This window comes from Eurosta solidaginis, chromosome 4 (genome assembly GCF_040869045.1).
Source record: "Eurosta solidaginis isolate ZX-2024a chromosome 4, ASM4086904v1, whole genome shotgun sequence".
In the NCBI taxonomy this organism is placed as follows: domain Eukaryota; kingdom Metazoa; phylum Arthropoda; class Insecta; order Diptera; family Tephritidae; genus Eurosta; species Eurosta solidaginis.
The window spans coordinates 122,088,411-122,103,348 of NC_090322.1; positions in this window are offsets into that span (position 1 = coordinate 122,088,411).

The window sequence follows — 14,938 nt, forward strand, 5'->3', positions numbered from 1 at the left end:
TCTACTGAGGATCTACAAGCGTGAAATTACTAGGGCGAAGAGAAACTCATGGAAAAGTTTCTGTACGGACATAGAGTGCTCCAGCGAAACAGCACGGTTGAAAAAAGTCCTAGCAAAGGGAAACATTGTCCAGGGACTAATAAAGAAAGAGAACGGGGAATGGTCACGTATAGTGAGGAATCCCTTGAGGTGCTTCTCGATACACATTTCCCATCGGGAGACGGTTTAGAAGAGCCAGCAGACATCACTCACACTTCGATCACGGAGCTAGTAGTGCCGGGCTTGGTGACCGATACCAAGATCGAGTGGGCAGTGAAGACGTTTTCTAAGTTTAAATCGCCGGGCCCAGATGGTATATTCCCGGCCATGCTACAAGTCTCAAGTAGGGCGGTCGTGGAATGGCTTAAAATAATATTCGATGGGTGCATAAGACTGAATCATGTCCCGCACTCTTGGAGAACTGCTCGTGTAGCTTTTCTACCAAAGGCGGGGAAGATCGGTCACGTGTATCCCAAAGACTATAGACCCATTAGCTTAACATCATTTCTGCTCAAAACCTTTGCGAGGCTGATAGATGTGTACATAAAGTCCAACGTGGATGAAAAGCTGCTCTCCACAACACAGCATGCGTACACCAAAGGCAAGTCGGTAGACACCGTATTGCATAGTAATAGTAGTAATAAGCATAGAGAAATCCCTGGATTATAAGGAGTATGCTCTAGGAGTCTTCTTGGACATTGCCGGGGCTTTCAATAATGTTGCAAAATGGGCGATTATGGATGGTCTTAATTACATTAAAGTACATCCTGCCTTAATCAGATGGATCGGCTGCATGTTAAATTGCAGAAAGATTACATCACAATGGGGATTGTACGAGGCCACGAAATCAGTGGACAGGGGCACGCCGCAGGGAGGAATGCTATCACCTCTGCTGTGGACGCTGGTCATCAACCAACTGCTCAGGCAATTCGATGAGGGACCCGTAAAACTTACGGCTTACGCAGATGACGTTGCAATTGTCATAAGTGGAAAGTGCCTTCCAACGATTAGTTCTTTGAAGGATCGGACGCTTCGAGATATTCATACCTGGGCATCTAATGTCGGGTTGAAAGTCAATGCGGAGAAGACGAATACGGTCTTATTTACAAAGAGGTACAAGGTCCCAAATTGGACCAGGCCTAAGTTAGGAGGGATGACCTTACAGGAGAAACCTTGCACAAAATATCTAGGAATCAGCCTAGACAGTAAGCTGTCATGGAAGCTCAACGTGGAGGAGAGGGTCAAGAAGGCCTCAACGGCACTCTATGCATGTAAAATAATGCTGTGGTGTACGTGGGGCCTATCGCCCTCTCTTTCTCATTGGGTTTTTACAGCGATTGTAAGCCCTGTTCTATACTATGGAGTTCTTGTTTGGTGGAAAGCCACACAATAAACAACATACCTCAAAATATTAGAGGGGGTATGCAGTCTATCGATGCTTAGCATTACGGGAGCCCTGAAAACAACCAAGACGGCTGCACTCTATGCCATTCTGTACATCCCACCTGTAGACCTGGTAGCAAAGAACAAAGCGTTAACGACCGCAACCAGGCTCGGTGCTTCGGGGCAGCTTGAGCGAAGACCATATGGCCATAGTAGTATAGCGTCATCAATCACAAGACGAACAGACTATATGATTCCCTATCTGCGCTTCGAGGAAGATCTTAAGGCCACAATAGAAGTGGACGGTTGGCGCAAGGGTGCGCAAATGGCGGACGAGGCGATACTTGTGTACACCGATGGTTCCAAATTAGTGGAAGGAGTAGGGTCTGCGGTATACTGCGCTGATCCGGAAATAAGCAGATCCTACAAGCAGCCGGATTACTGTAGCGTTTTCCAAGCGGAAGTATTAGCCGTAACCAAAGCAGTAGAAACCCTGGAGGAGAATAGCTTAAGCTGCAACCGTGTTAACTTTTATATTGACAGTCAAGCAGCAATTAGGGCAATAATCTCACATAGCACAGCATCTAAATGCGTGTTAGAGTGTAAGCAGTCTCTGAAGAGAATCGGGACAGGGAGAAGCATACATCTATATTGGGTCCCAGGGCATATGGGAATAGATGGGAATGAAAAAGCGGACGAACTAGCTAAAAAGGGCGCATCCCTTGAAGCTTGCTCCGTAGATGTCCCAATTAGATTGGGCGAGATTAAGCGAAGGCGAGAGGTGCACATGATCGACCAAGAGGGAAAGGCGTGGGTTCAAGCGCGGGGCTGTAAAGTGTCGAAGATTATGTGTAGGTCTTACAACCTTAGACTAACACAGTTGCTTCTATCATTAAAAAGAGAGGACTGTAGACTCATGACGGGTATTCTGACTGGACACTGCCTTCTGGCGTCACATGCCTTTAAATTTGGCTTGGTTAGTGATAGCAGATGTAGGAAGTGCGGGTTGGAGGAGGAAACGGTCGAGCACGTTCTGTGCTCGTGCCCTGCACTTGCCAGGCTAAGACTCCAGCTATTAGGAGTGATACAGCTGTCAGATCTAGAAGCAGCAAATGGCTTAAGTTCTAGGAAGCTTCTAGTATTTGCCAAGAGGACGGAGTTATTTTATAGCATAGGTCCTGGTTTTTGATAGGGTTTTTCAGTTTGGTCGTTAAAACAAACTGCTGGTAACACTACGGGCTCAATCAGTCTACGTGAGGTCCTCATGGACCGGCCAGTTCAACCTACCTACCTTTATTTTGTTTGAGCCTTAAAAAATAATGAGTTGGGACTTTTATTTACAAAATCTTACTCTAACAGCCATTTTTCGAAATTGTTTAATATTTTTTAAGGTCTTCTAAAATTTCATCTTTGTAAATTACAGATATATCACGATACATGTGTCTCCAACACGCATTTTTGTATTTCTTTGTAGAAAGTGAGCGTGGTAGTCCTTAGATTCTTGACGTTTTTGCTGGACCAGATCAAATTTGAAATTCGCACACCAAATTTCGCAGCTTTACCCTTAACCGTTCAAAAGATATCGTTAGCGAAAGCAGATCAAAATATGTTTTAATAAGAAGATGTTACCTTGTCCTTTTCTCAAACGTTTTATATTTATTGAGTTAGCTCAATGTGGTCAACTTACATGCCAAATTTGAAGATAATAGCTAAATATTTATCCGAATAACGAAGAAGTCTATTTATAGTGAAGCAAATTTTCAGGAAATTCTTGATTATTCTGCAACTTCTGTTAATTATTTACTCGAAACTGCTTATATTCGCCACAAAAGGAAATATTTTATATATAACAAGTAAGGAAGGCTAAGTTCGGGTATAACCGAACATTACATACTCAGTTGAGAGCTATGGAGACAAAATAAGGGAAAATCACCTCGTAGTAAAATGAACCTAGGGTAACCCTGGAATGTGTTTGTATGACATGTGTATCAAATGGAAGGTATTAAAGAGTATTTTAAAAGTGAGTGGGACATAGTTCTATAGATGGACGCCATTTAGGGATATCGCCATAACGGTGGACCAGGGCTGACTCTAGAATTTGTTTGTACGATATGGGTATCAAATGAAAAGTGTTAATGTATATTTTAAAAGAGAGTGGGCCATAGTTCTATAGGTGGACGCCTTTTCGAGATATCGCCATAAACGTGGACCAGGGGTGACTCTAGAATGTTTTTGTACAATATGGGTATCAAAAGAAAGGTGTTAATAAGTATTTTAAAAGGGAATGCGCCTTAGTTCTATGGGTGGACGCTTTTTCGGGATATCGCCATAAACGTGGACCAGGGGTGACTCTAGAATGCGTTTGTACAATATGGATATCAAATGAAAAGTGTTAATGTATATTTTAAAAGGGAGTGGGCCTTAGTTCTATAGGTGGACGCCTTTTCGAGATATCGCCATAAAGGTGGACCAGGGGTGACTCTAGAATTATTTCATACGATATGGGTATCAAATGAAAGGTGTTAATGAGTATTTTAAAAGGGAATGGGCCTTAGTTCTATGGGTGGAGGCCTTTTCGGGATATCGCCATAAACGTGGACCAGGGGTGACTCTAGAATACTTTTGTACAATATGGATATCAAATGAAAAGTGTTAATGTATATTTTAAAAGGGAGTGGGCCTTAGTTCTATAGGTGGACGCCTTTTCGAGATATCGCCATAAAGGTGGACCAGGGGTGACTAGAATTATTTCATACGATATGGGTATCAAATGAAAGGTGTTAATGAGTATTTTAAGAGGGAATGGGCCTTAGTTCTATGGGTGGACGCTTTTTCGAGATATCGCCATAAAGGTGGACCAGGGCTGACTCTAGAGTTTGTTTGTACGATATGGGTATCAAATGAAAGGTGTTAATGAGTATTTTAAAAGGGAGTGGGCCTTAAATCTATAAGTGGACGCCTTTTCGAGATATCGACATAAACGTGGACCAGGATGACTCTAGAATTTGTTTGTACGATATGGGTATCAAATTAAAGGTATTAATGAGGGTTTTAAAAGGGTGTGGTTTTAGTTGTATATGTGAAGGCGTTTTCGAGATATCGACCAAAATGTGGACCAGGGTGACCCAGAACATCATCTGTCGGGTACCGCTAATTTATTTATATATGTAATACCACGAACAGTTGTCCTTCCAAAGTTCCAAGGGATTCTGATTTCGCCCTGCAAAACTTTTTCATTTTCTTCTACTTAATATGGTAGGTGTCACACCCATTTTACAAAATTTTTTTCTAAAGTTATATTTTGCGTCGATAGACCAATCCAATTACCATGTTCCATCCCTTTTTTCGTATTTGGTATATTATTATTACATTTTTTTCATTTTTAGTTATTTTGATATCGAAAAAGTGGGCGTGGTCATAGTCGGAGTTCGGCCATTTTTTACTCCAATATAAAGTGAGTTCAGATAAGTACGTGAACTGAGTTTAGTAAAGATATATCGATTTTTGCTCAAGTTATCGTGTTAACGGTCGAGCGGAAGGACAGACGGTAGACTGTGTATAAAAACTGGGCGTGGCTTCAACCGATTTCGCCTTTTTTCACAGAAAACAGTTACCGTCCTAGAATCTAAGCCTCTACCAAATTTCATAAGGATTTGTAATGTTTCGTTCGACATATGGCATTAAAATTATCCTAGACAAATTAAATGAAAAAGGGCGGAGCCACGCCCATTTTGAAAATTTCTTTTATTTTTGTATTTTGTTGCATAATATCATTACTGGAATTGAATGTTGACATAATTTACTTATATACTGTAAAGATATTAACTTTTCTTTTAAAATTTTACTAAAAAAAATTTTTTTTAAAAAGTGGGCGTGATCGTTCTCCGATTTTGCTAATTTTTATTAAGCATACATATAGTAATAAGAGTAACGTTCCTGAAAAATTTCATCATGATACCTTCAACTACTGCCAAATTACAGCTTGCAAAACTTCTAAATTACCTTCTTTTAAAAGTGGGCGGTGCCACGCCCGTTGTCCAAAATTTTACTAGTTTTCTATTCTGCGTCATAAGTTCAACTCACCTACCAAGTTTCATCGCTTTAGCCGTATTTGGTATTGAACTATCGTACTTTTTCGATTTTTCGAAATTTTCGATATCGAAAATGTTGGCGTGTTATAGTCCGATATCATTCATTTTAAATAGCGATCTGAGATGAGTGCCCAGGAACCTATATACCAAATTTCATTAAGATACCTCAAAATTTACTCAAGTTATCGTGTTAACGGGCGGACGGACGGACGGACGGACATGGCTCAATCGAATTTTTTTTCGATATTGATGATTTTGATATATGGAAGTCTATATCTATCTCGATTCCTTTATACCTGTACAACCAACCGTTATCCAATCTACGTTAATATACTCTGTGAGCTCTCCTCAACTGAGTATAAAAAATTGGCATGATTATGGTTATGAGGATGTGACTTCGGTCGGATAGGCGCACTTATGGGGAAAGGGGTAATGGACATTGCTAACTTTTAATTGTTTTTCAGTTGAGGCTACCGATGTATGCGGTTGACAGAAATTAGTGTAGGTTGCCGGTTAATCGGTTGATCATAAGGAAGCGGTAGGGGCTAGTGGTTGGCAATAGTGTTGCATCAACGAACCCATTATTTACAAGAATCAATTCAACTAGAACATATAAACAAACAAGGTCAACATTGATGCTGAAAAAAATTCGAAATTGTAGCATCGAATTTCATTATAGGCCACAAGATTTTCAATGCAGCCACAACATGTGCTATGAATAATTTAAAGACCTCAACAATTGGATTTCACCCCATAAATAGTCAGGCCTATAACTATAACTTGTATGATTATTAATTTTTTTATTTTTAACTTTTATATAATTGAAACATTATTTTTAAATTTGAAATAGAAAATAGAATTTTTTCATGCCAGTAATCCTTTATGAATAGGCCAATAAAAAGAGCACAATTGCTAATAAAACCAAGAGCACATGGAAATGTCAAAAAACAATTGTCAGTAAACAAAACTCCGACATTATTAGTGATTTGCAACAGATGGCGCAACTCTGATAAAATATATTTGGTAAAATAGAAGTAGTTATCAGATTAGCGCAGCATGCCTAAAGCGTATTGATGGTGAAGGCTTAGAAACTTTCGAAATGAATCTATTTGCGCAGCCATGGCAGGTGTATGAAAAATTTCTATTCTCTATTCCAAACTAAAAAATACTGTTTTTCAATTATAAAAAAATTAAAAAATAAACAATAATTATCATAACAGTTATTGTAATAGGCCTTGAGTTCGAATTCGAACCAGGAATCAAATATTTTTAAAAATAATAATCTCTCTGCCCAAAATCGATAATATTATAGTAGGCGATATCACACATAAACTTTTGATCCCGATTCGAAACGTTTGAATAGTTCCGATTACGAATAATCAATACATTGAAATACCAGTACCTGCCAAATTTTTATAGGATATCGCCAACTACATAATCCGACTAAATTTTTAGTGGTGGTGAAAAAATTTTTCAATACTGTAACGAATGTTAGCAGCGCTGAGCGATGCCATCGTCTCTAAGCCGATGCTAAGCAGTGACGTGATTGCACATTAATAATTCAATCATTATGGCTACACATATGTAGGTACACGCAGCTGAGAAGCAAAGCACAACCATATGCAGACATCTTATTTGAGATGCTCCTAAATATAGGCAATTATAATTGTGGAAGTGTCGCTCACACATACAAGCACGGGGTATGAGAGAAGCTATAAAATCGTGCAATTTTAGTGATAGCTGAGAAGTTTGAGAGCTCATGGACAATTCTAGTAGATTCTAGAAGATGCGAACGAGGACACCAGAGAGTATAAAAGGCCGCAGATGTAGAGGCGCTGGAATTCAGTTTGATTTGAGTTGTCAAGCAGTTTCGATTAAGACGATATCTAGCGAGCAATAGCAGTATTATTTTGAATAGTAGAGTTTCATTTACTTGGAATAAGCAGAATTTCAGTAAATTTGTTACAATTGGTGTCAGAAGAGGAATTGTTGAATAAATTCCAGAGGACAACAACATGGCAAAGTTCAGTGAATTGAAGATTCAGCAACTGAAGAAGGAGTTGGACTGCCGTGAATTGAATACAACCGGCAATAAACTCGAACTCCAGGCACGACTACGAGAGGCAATGGAATTAGAGGGAATTAACGTGGAAGAGTATGTCTTTCAACAACAAAAATTGAAGAGAAAAACGAAACATCTCAGACAGTTACCAGCACAGACTTGAACATGATATTGGCTGCAATATCTGCACAAACATCGACAGTAGCATCAATGTCTTCGCAATTGGCATCCCAGCTGGAAGCGCAAGAGGCACGTATATCAGAAATGTCATCACAAATATCCACAAATATGGCATCCCAACTGGAATCGCAAGAGACACGCATAACATCCAAGATGGAAACTCAGCTGGAATCGCAGGAGAACCGTATAACAGCGAAGATTGAATCACAGGAGACACGTATATCCGAAATGTCGTCACAAATAACATCCAGGATTGAATCACAGGAGACACGTATATCCGAAATGTCGTCACAAATAACATCCAGGATTGAAACACAGGAGGCACGTATATCCGAAATGTCGTCACAAATAGCATCCAGGATTGAAGCACAGGAGGCACGTATATCCGAAATGTCGGGATAAATTTCAGCACAGGTATCATCGCAGATCTCTGTACAACTAGAAGCCCGTATGGACTAAAATAATGCAGTTTGAGAACAAAATCGAGGCTGAGGTAGATGCTTTAAAAGGTCGTATACAGGAGCTGCAACTAAATCGCCCAGTTATTTCAGCAAGCAATACGAAAGTAAAAACACCATCCTTTGACGGTTCTGTTCCTTTCCAGGTCTTTAAGCTACAGTTTGAGAAGACCGCAACAGTGAACAACTGGAATGCGGAACATAAAGTTGCTGCACTGTTCATGGCGTTGAAAGGGCCTGCAGCTGAGATTTTACAAACCATTCCAGAGGGCGAACGGAACTGTTATGAAGCATTGATGGGCGTACTAGAGACACGATACGGAACTGAGCATAGGAGACAGATATACCAAATGGAGTTGCTGAACTGCTTCCAGAGGCCTGGTGAAACATTGCAAGAGTTTGCGTCGGATATTGAAAGGCTAGCACATTTAGCGAATGCGGACGCACCCGTGGAATACACTGAAAGGGTAAAGATTCAGAGCTTTATAAATGGCATACGGGACGTCGAAACAAAGCGAGCTACATATGCAAACCCAAAGCCAACATTCGCAGAAACGCTGTCACAAGCTCTGATTCAGGAAACAGCGTCGCTTCTGTGTAAGCCAGTTTTCAAAGCACGCCGTGTGGAAATAGAAAGGCCAGAGTGGGTAGACGCAATATTGGAGGCGCTGAAATGATCGCAAAAGCGGAGTGAAAAAGTTATCAAATGCTTCAAATGCGGGAAGTCCGGTCACATTGCACGTCATTGCGATCTTGGTCCTAATAGTTCCAACAATGTGGGTGGCCGTAAACGCAAAGCTGGCGGAAATGAGCAAGAGCCTGTCGAATGTAAAGAACGAAAACTTGCCCCGGCTATTGAATGCCCTGTGATATCTGTGTCGCAAATTGGTAGAAAATCGAGCAGTCTTACCGTCAGAGGGAATGTGGATGGCAAAGAACGAGTACTGACTGTAGATACGGGCGCATGTCATTCCTTGATCCGTTCTGACTTGGTCAACAGGAGAGTAAACCCGTTACCTGGAGCAAAGTTGCGTACGGTCACTGGCGAGTATAACCAAGTTCAGGAAGAAGTGATATGTGAAGTATTGATTGGGAAGGTCATGGTTCTACACAAATTTGTTGTGGCGGAGATTGTTGATGAAGTTATATTGGGAGTGGATTTCTTGGTTGACCATGACATCAAGATCGATATGCAGAGAAGGGTGATGCGTTATGAGAACCAAGATGTGCCACTTAACTTCAGTTTGGAAAAAGGTTTAAGCAGTAATCGAGTACTGGTGGAGAAAAGGCGACAAAGGCCACGAAAGTCAAAGGTAAAGGTTGATGGATCGAATGGGCCAAATCAAGCGAAATTAAAAGTACCTGCGAGAAAAAGACCGGCATTGACAAAACCTAATGGACGCACAACACCGAAGCAACGAATTTGCCAGAAAAAATGCGAGGTTAGTTTCAAGCCAGAGCGCACTACTGTTGTGAAACGTGGGAACGATGCTTTGTATGCGAAACCAATCCGTCAAAGTATAAGTGTTATTGTGAAGTACTTTAATAAAGGCCATTTTTCTATTATTCAATATTGGAGTTATTTATTCAACAGTTTAGCAATTCGAACGTTAGCAGAGAACTTGGGATAAGCGGAATTTCAGTAAATTCGTTACAATACCGATAAAAGTCTTAGTGGAGCGTTAATTTCACAAACTTGTTTCCACTGAAATTTATGAAGCTTTAGAAAATATTGAAAATCACTCTCAGTACTATAAAATTTCTTGGATGCAGTGGAGAGCTGTTTTCTTCAGCTTTTTTCTGCTATTTCCCATAGGATTTTCGTTGTAGTGGAAAATCATAACAATTAATTTTAACTTTTTAGGTCTCCATACAGACCCCTTAAATGTCTCCCGTCGGGACAACATTTATGTATATGTGACATTTTTATCTTTGATATTAAATTTTAAAAGGGCAAGCTGTAAAAAATTGGAAATTTAATTCGTATCGTTAGTTTAATTCACAAAGATCCCTGACTAACGGATTTCCCGAAACTGTGTTTTTGGTATGGTATTGTTACGAATGTTGGCGGCACTTAGGGGTACTGCCATCTCTAGGCCGATGCTAAAGCGCCAAATACACGACACGAACATTTCCGCGAACATTCCGCAATCTTGTTCGCAGCTTTGGCCATACACCATACGAACTTTTGGCCGAACATTAGTTCTCTTTCAGACAGCGATGAATACGGACAACAATTGTGCTGCAGCAATATTGCTCGCTGTGGCAATTAAGCGTAAAAAAAAGAGAGAAGATCGCAAAAAAAGAATTTGGTGCAAAGAATGGTGCAAGAATTGGTGCAAAAATTAAAATATTTCGATTTTTGGCGAACATTTGCGCGACTGGCAAACACAACCATACACGACAGAAAAGGTCGCAGAAACATGACATAACGGGAATGTTCGCGGAAATGTTCGTGTCGTGTATTTCGCGCTTAAGCAGTGACGTGAATTCACATCAATAATCCAATCATTATGTCTACACATACGCGTGCACGCGGCGGAGAAGCAACGCACAAGCACATGCAGATATCTTATCTAAAATGTTCCTAAAGGTATGCAATTGAGTTTGTGGAAGTGTCGCTCACACATACAAGCGCATGTGGTATGAGAGAAGCTATAAAAATTATACATCTGCAGTTGTAGTTAAGAAATTTATAACTAACTAGTAAGTTCTGAAATTAGAAAAGCCTAGAAATATGCAATGAGGAGGTCGGACAGTATAAAAGGGCGACAGCAGTGGAGGCGAACAATCAGTTTCATTTAAGCTATCAATCAGTTTGGTTATTAAGCAAGCTAGTTGCAAAGTATAAGTGTTATTGTGAAGTACCTTAATAAAGGCCATTTTTCCATTATTCAATATTGGAGTTAGTTATTCAACAGTTTAGCGATACGAACGTTAGCAGAAGATTGCAAATAAGGGGAATTGCAGTAAATTCGTTACAGTATATTAAAATGCACCGCCACCACAAGAATAAATATGAAGGTGGTTAAACCAATAACAACAGAACTATGCCACCTTTGAAGAACGGTATTGTCATATAGTGACATGCACAAACTGTTTTTAGCCTCCCTTGTCGTATTTAAGATTTGTTGATTAAGGCTAATGGTTAATGATATATACAAGTACACACATTTATAAATATATTATTGAAAAGCAAAAGCAAATTGCACTGTCATACGTAATCTGTTATCACTGGTTGACATAACAATCTCCGTATTGTATAGTTCGCTAGACAAATAATTTCGATGTGGGTAAGTCAGTCCGAAATAGAAAAAAGGTAATTAAAACTGCTTATGTAATTATGTACATATATTTTTATTGAATACTACATTCGTTATTTAATTGAATCCGAATTATTTACATGTCAAACACTATAGCCACATTCAGTCTATTGTCCAAAACGTCTTTATTGTCCAAAACGTCAGAAACATGAATGAGATAAAAGAACAAGTAAGGAAGTCTGCATAAGTTCTAGTGAAACCGAACATTATATACCCAGAAGCGTACCAGGACCATTTACAATATTTTTGAAATTTTCGTCTTTCGACCACATGTCTATAATACGTACCATAAATACATTGCTATATATTAACCATCTCTCAAGCTTTAAGTAATTAAAAAAAAATGATATTGCATTTTTTATTCTCATATTCATATATAATTCCAAGTACCATATCTCTGCAAAATTGCAAAGTGCTACTAATGGCTTCTATAGATTGCGAGACTTTTAAATGTTCTTCTACCAAATGGTGTTGGTACCACATTTTTAGAACATTTTTGAACTATTGTACTTCAATTTGAGCGGATTTTATTTTGAGCAATAACCTTTTCCCAATCGTTTTGTCCTAATAATCGAGCGTATAAGATGTGTAATAAAAAGAGAAGAGATGTACATAAGCGACATTTTTCATAAAAGATAGATCGGTAAACCTTTTGTTGTTTGCATGAGATTGCTATAACCATAAAACATTTATCTAAACAATATATGACGTACACGTAATTATTTTATGTAATAAGAATCTCAAGTTGTTAAAATGAGGCAGAATGACGAAAAGCTGCTTATCTGTGCAATCGGTTTGTATGGAATACATTCTATATATACAACCCATCTCTAATATTTTTTCAGAAAACAATCTATACCCTATACGTAAACATTTGGTGAATGCTTCAAAATGCTGTTGAAGTGGGGCGAAAATTACGAAAAGCTTCTTATCTGCACAATTGGTTGTATGGGATATATGTTATATACAACCAATCTCTACAAGTTTTTCAGACAACAATGTTTGCTCTACACGCTAGCATTTGGTAAAATTTGAGGTTCTATCTAATAAATCGAAGAAGATGCGACAAAAAACCTCTTTCCTGAAAAATCGGTTGCATGAGGGATGTACGCTATAGTGTCCCATCCGGTCGGTTGCGACAAAAGTTTTATTCGACACCAAAATATACCCGCTGACGAAATTTCAACAATGTATCTCAAAAATACACATGGACAGACAAACAGATGGACATGGCTAAATCAAACTAGATTGTCAACCTGATTAATTCGATATATTTATTGGTGGGTTTATCTCTCCTCCTTCAAGGGCTTACAATTATGAGTTTCGTGACAAATTTAGTATACCATTTCATTTTCATAAAAATTAAAAATATATATTAATTATAGTGGGCGTGGTCGTCAAACCGATTTTGTCAATTTTCACAATATATATACAATAGCAAGGACAAACACTGTGCTAAATTTCAACATAATATCTTAAATGGCTTTTGATTTTCGGCTGGCAAAAGTTTTAAATGTTCTACTTTTAAAAGTAGGTGATGCTGCGCCCATTTTCCAGAATCTCACCAGGGGGTACTTCTCGAAAAAAAAAAATCCGATTTATGCGATTTTTTTTGGATATCCTACTTATTTCAACCGAAAAAAAGTTTATGACAGCATCGCTCATCTATTCATCGGCATATCCGCCAGCCATTTTTTTTGAAATAGCTTTCATTTGAAGAAATAAATTGTAATGAAATTCAACACACTACTTCTTCTGACCGCGACTAGTACTCCTGTAAAAAATAAATATTATTTAAAAATGAAATATAATTCTGTGATAATCCAATACTCATGGGATATTTCCGTTATTAATATTCATCCTTTTTTACCAAAATAGAATTGCCCTAGACAAGACTCACAAAATCGATTGATTACCACGCCTACTTTCTGTAAAAAAATTTAAAATACACACATAGAGCACATATACAAATTCGAGATCTGTAGTATCTACCTCTTTTCCTCATATATTTGGTGATAAAAAATGTACTACATAGTTCATAAAAATACATACATAGCAATTTCAGATATTAATTAATGGAGTGAGAACGATCGACTTCACTGTTTCCCGAAATATTTTTGTATCCAGCTCAAATTTTAAACATTAAAAGATCCCTAAAGCTTTATAGCTGTCACCCGATCGATAAATATGGCACAGAGTATAAGAACAATTCAGAATGTTACCAAAAATTCGACGAAAGGTGGAAGGTTTTAAGTTGGGGACAAATATATGTCACAACAAAAAGGGCGACCTGGCAACCAATGTTCAGAGAGTACTCAGATTCTAGAGGGAAGTTGTCTGCGTTATCTTGAACGGATGCAGCTTTGAAGTACCCAGCGAAGGTGATAATGCTCCAGCCGCTTTTCGCAAACTATTAATATTAAAAAAAAAAATAATAAATAAATAATAATACCTTTGGTAGTAATTGTATTAAGGTTTGTTAAAATAACAAAAAAGTTTATATACTTTTATTAATTGTTTTTACGGGACGCGTGTTCACTTTTCAAATTTCGATTTCACTTTATACTATATAGCGTAGCGTGAGCCACCTACCGAAACGAAAATACTGGGTTCAAGTCCCGGGTATAGAAATATCAAAAATTTAGAAACAAGTTTCTCAGTGAAAATTCATCTGCCTTGCAAATGTCGTTGGGGGCCGGTGTCAAACATACAGGTCCCGCCTTGGTAATTTGTCGGAAGAAGTAAAGGAGCATTACGCAAATTACAAGAGAACTTCGACCTAAATTCCCTTCGCGCCTTATATTTTATATAGAAAAATGAATGCAGTGGTAATCTAAATCAATGTTTATGCATAGAAATGTACTCCAGTTTACTTATATTCACATACATACTCCAGGTACAGGCTTAGTCTAGTGTCAGAAATGAACATTCTGTATTTTTTCAGCTAATTAATATCAAGGAATAAAAAATGGTTGCTAAGGAATTTTCGAATATTATTTGGTTTTTAAATTTTTTTTATAAAATTATTTTTCTCAAGCTGATTTAAAACTAGTATTAAATTCCTCCTTTTTGGTACGTTGATGTGTGATATATTTAAAATATATTGGCATTAACGATTTTCACGTAAGCATAATATATGATAAAAACTCTCAAGAAAAACTTCATCAGAAGGTAAATATTGCAAGCATTTTTTGCAATAGGCAAAGACATTTTTTCCCCAATTTATTATATAAATTTTTATAAAAATGAACACAATTACCATGCATATTATATATAGATTTTTCTTCTGTTTTTAGAAAAATTTTATTATTTTGAGAAGAATCTCTTATGGCGAAAAACCATTCCCATCTTGGAAAAAAATTGTTTGAGTGTAGAATTGATAACTGTGTAATATGTATATTT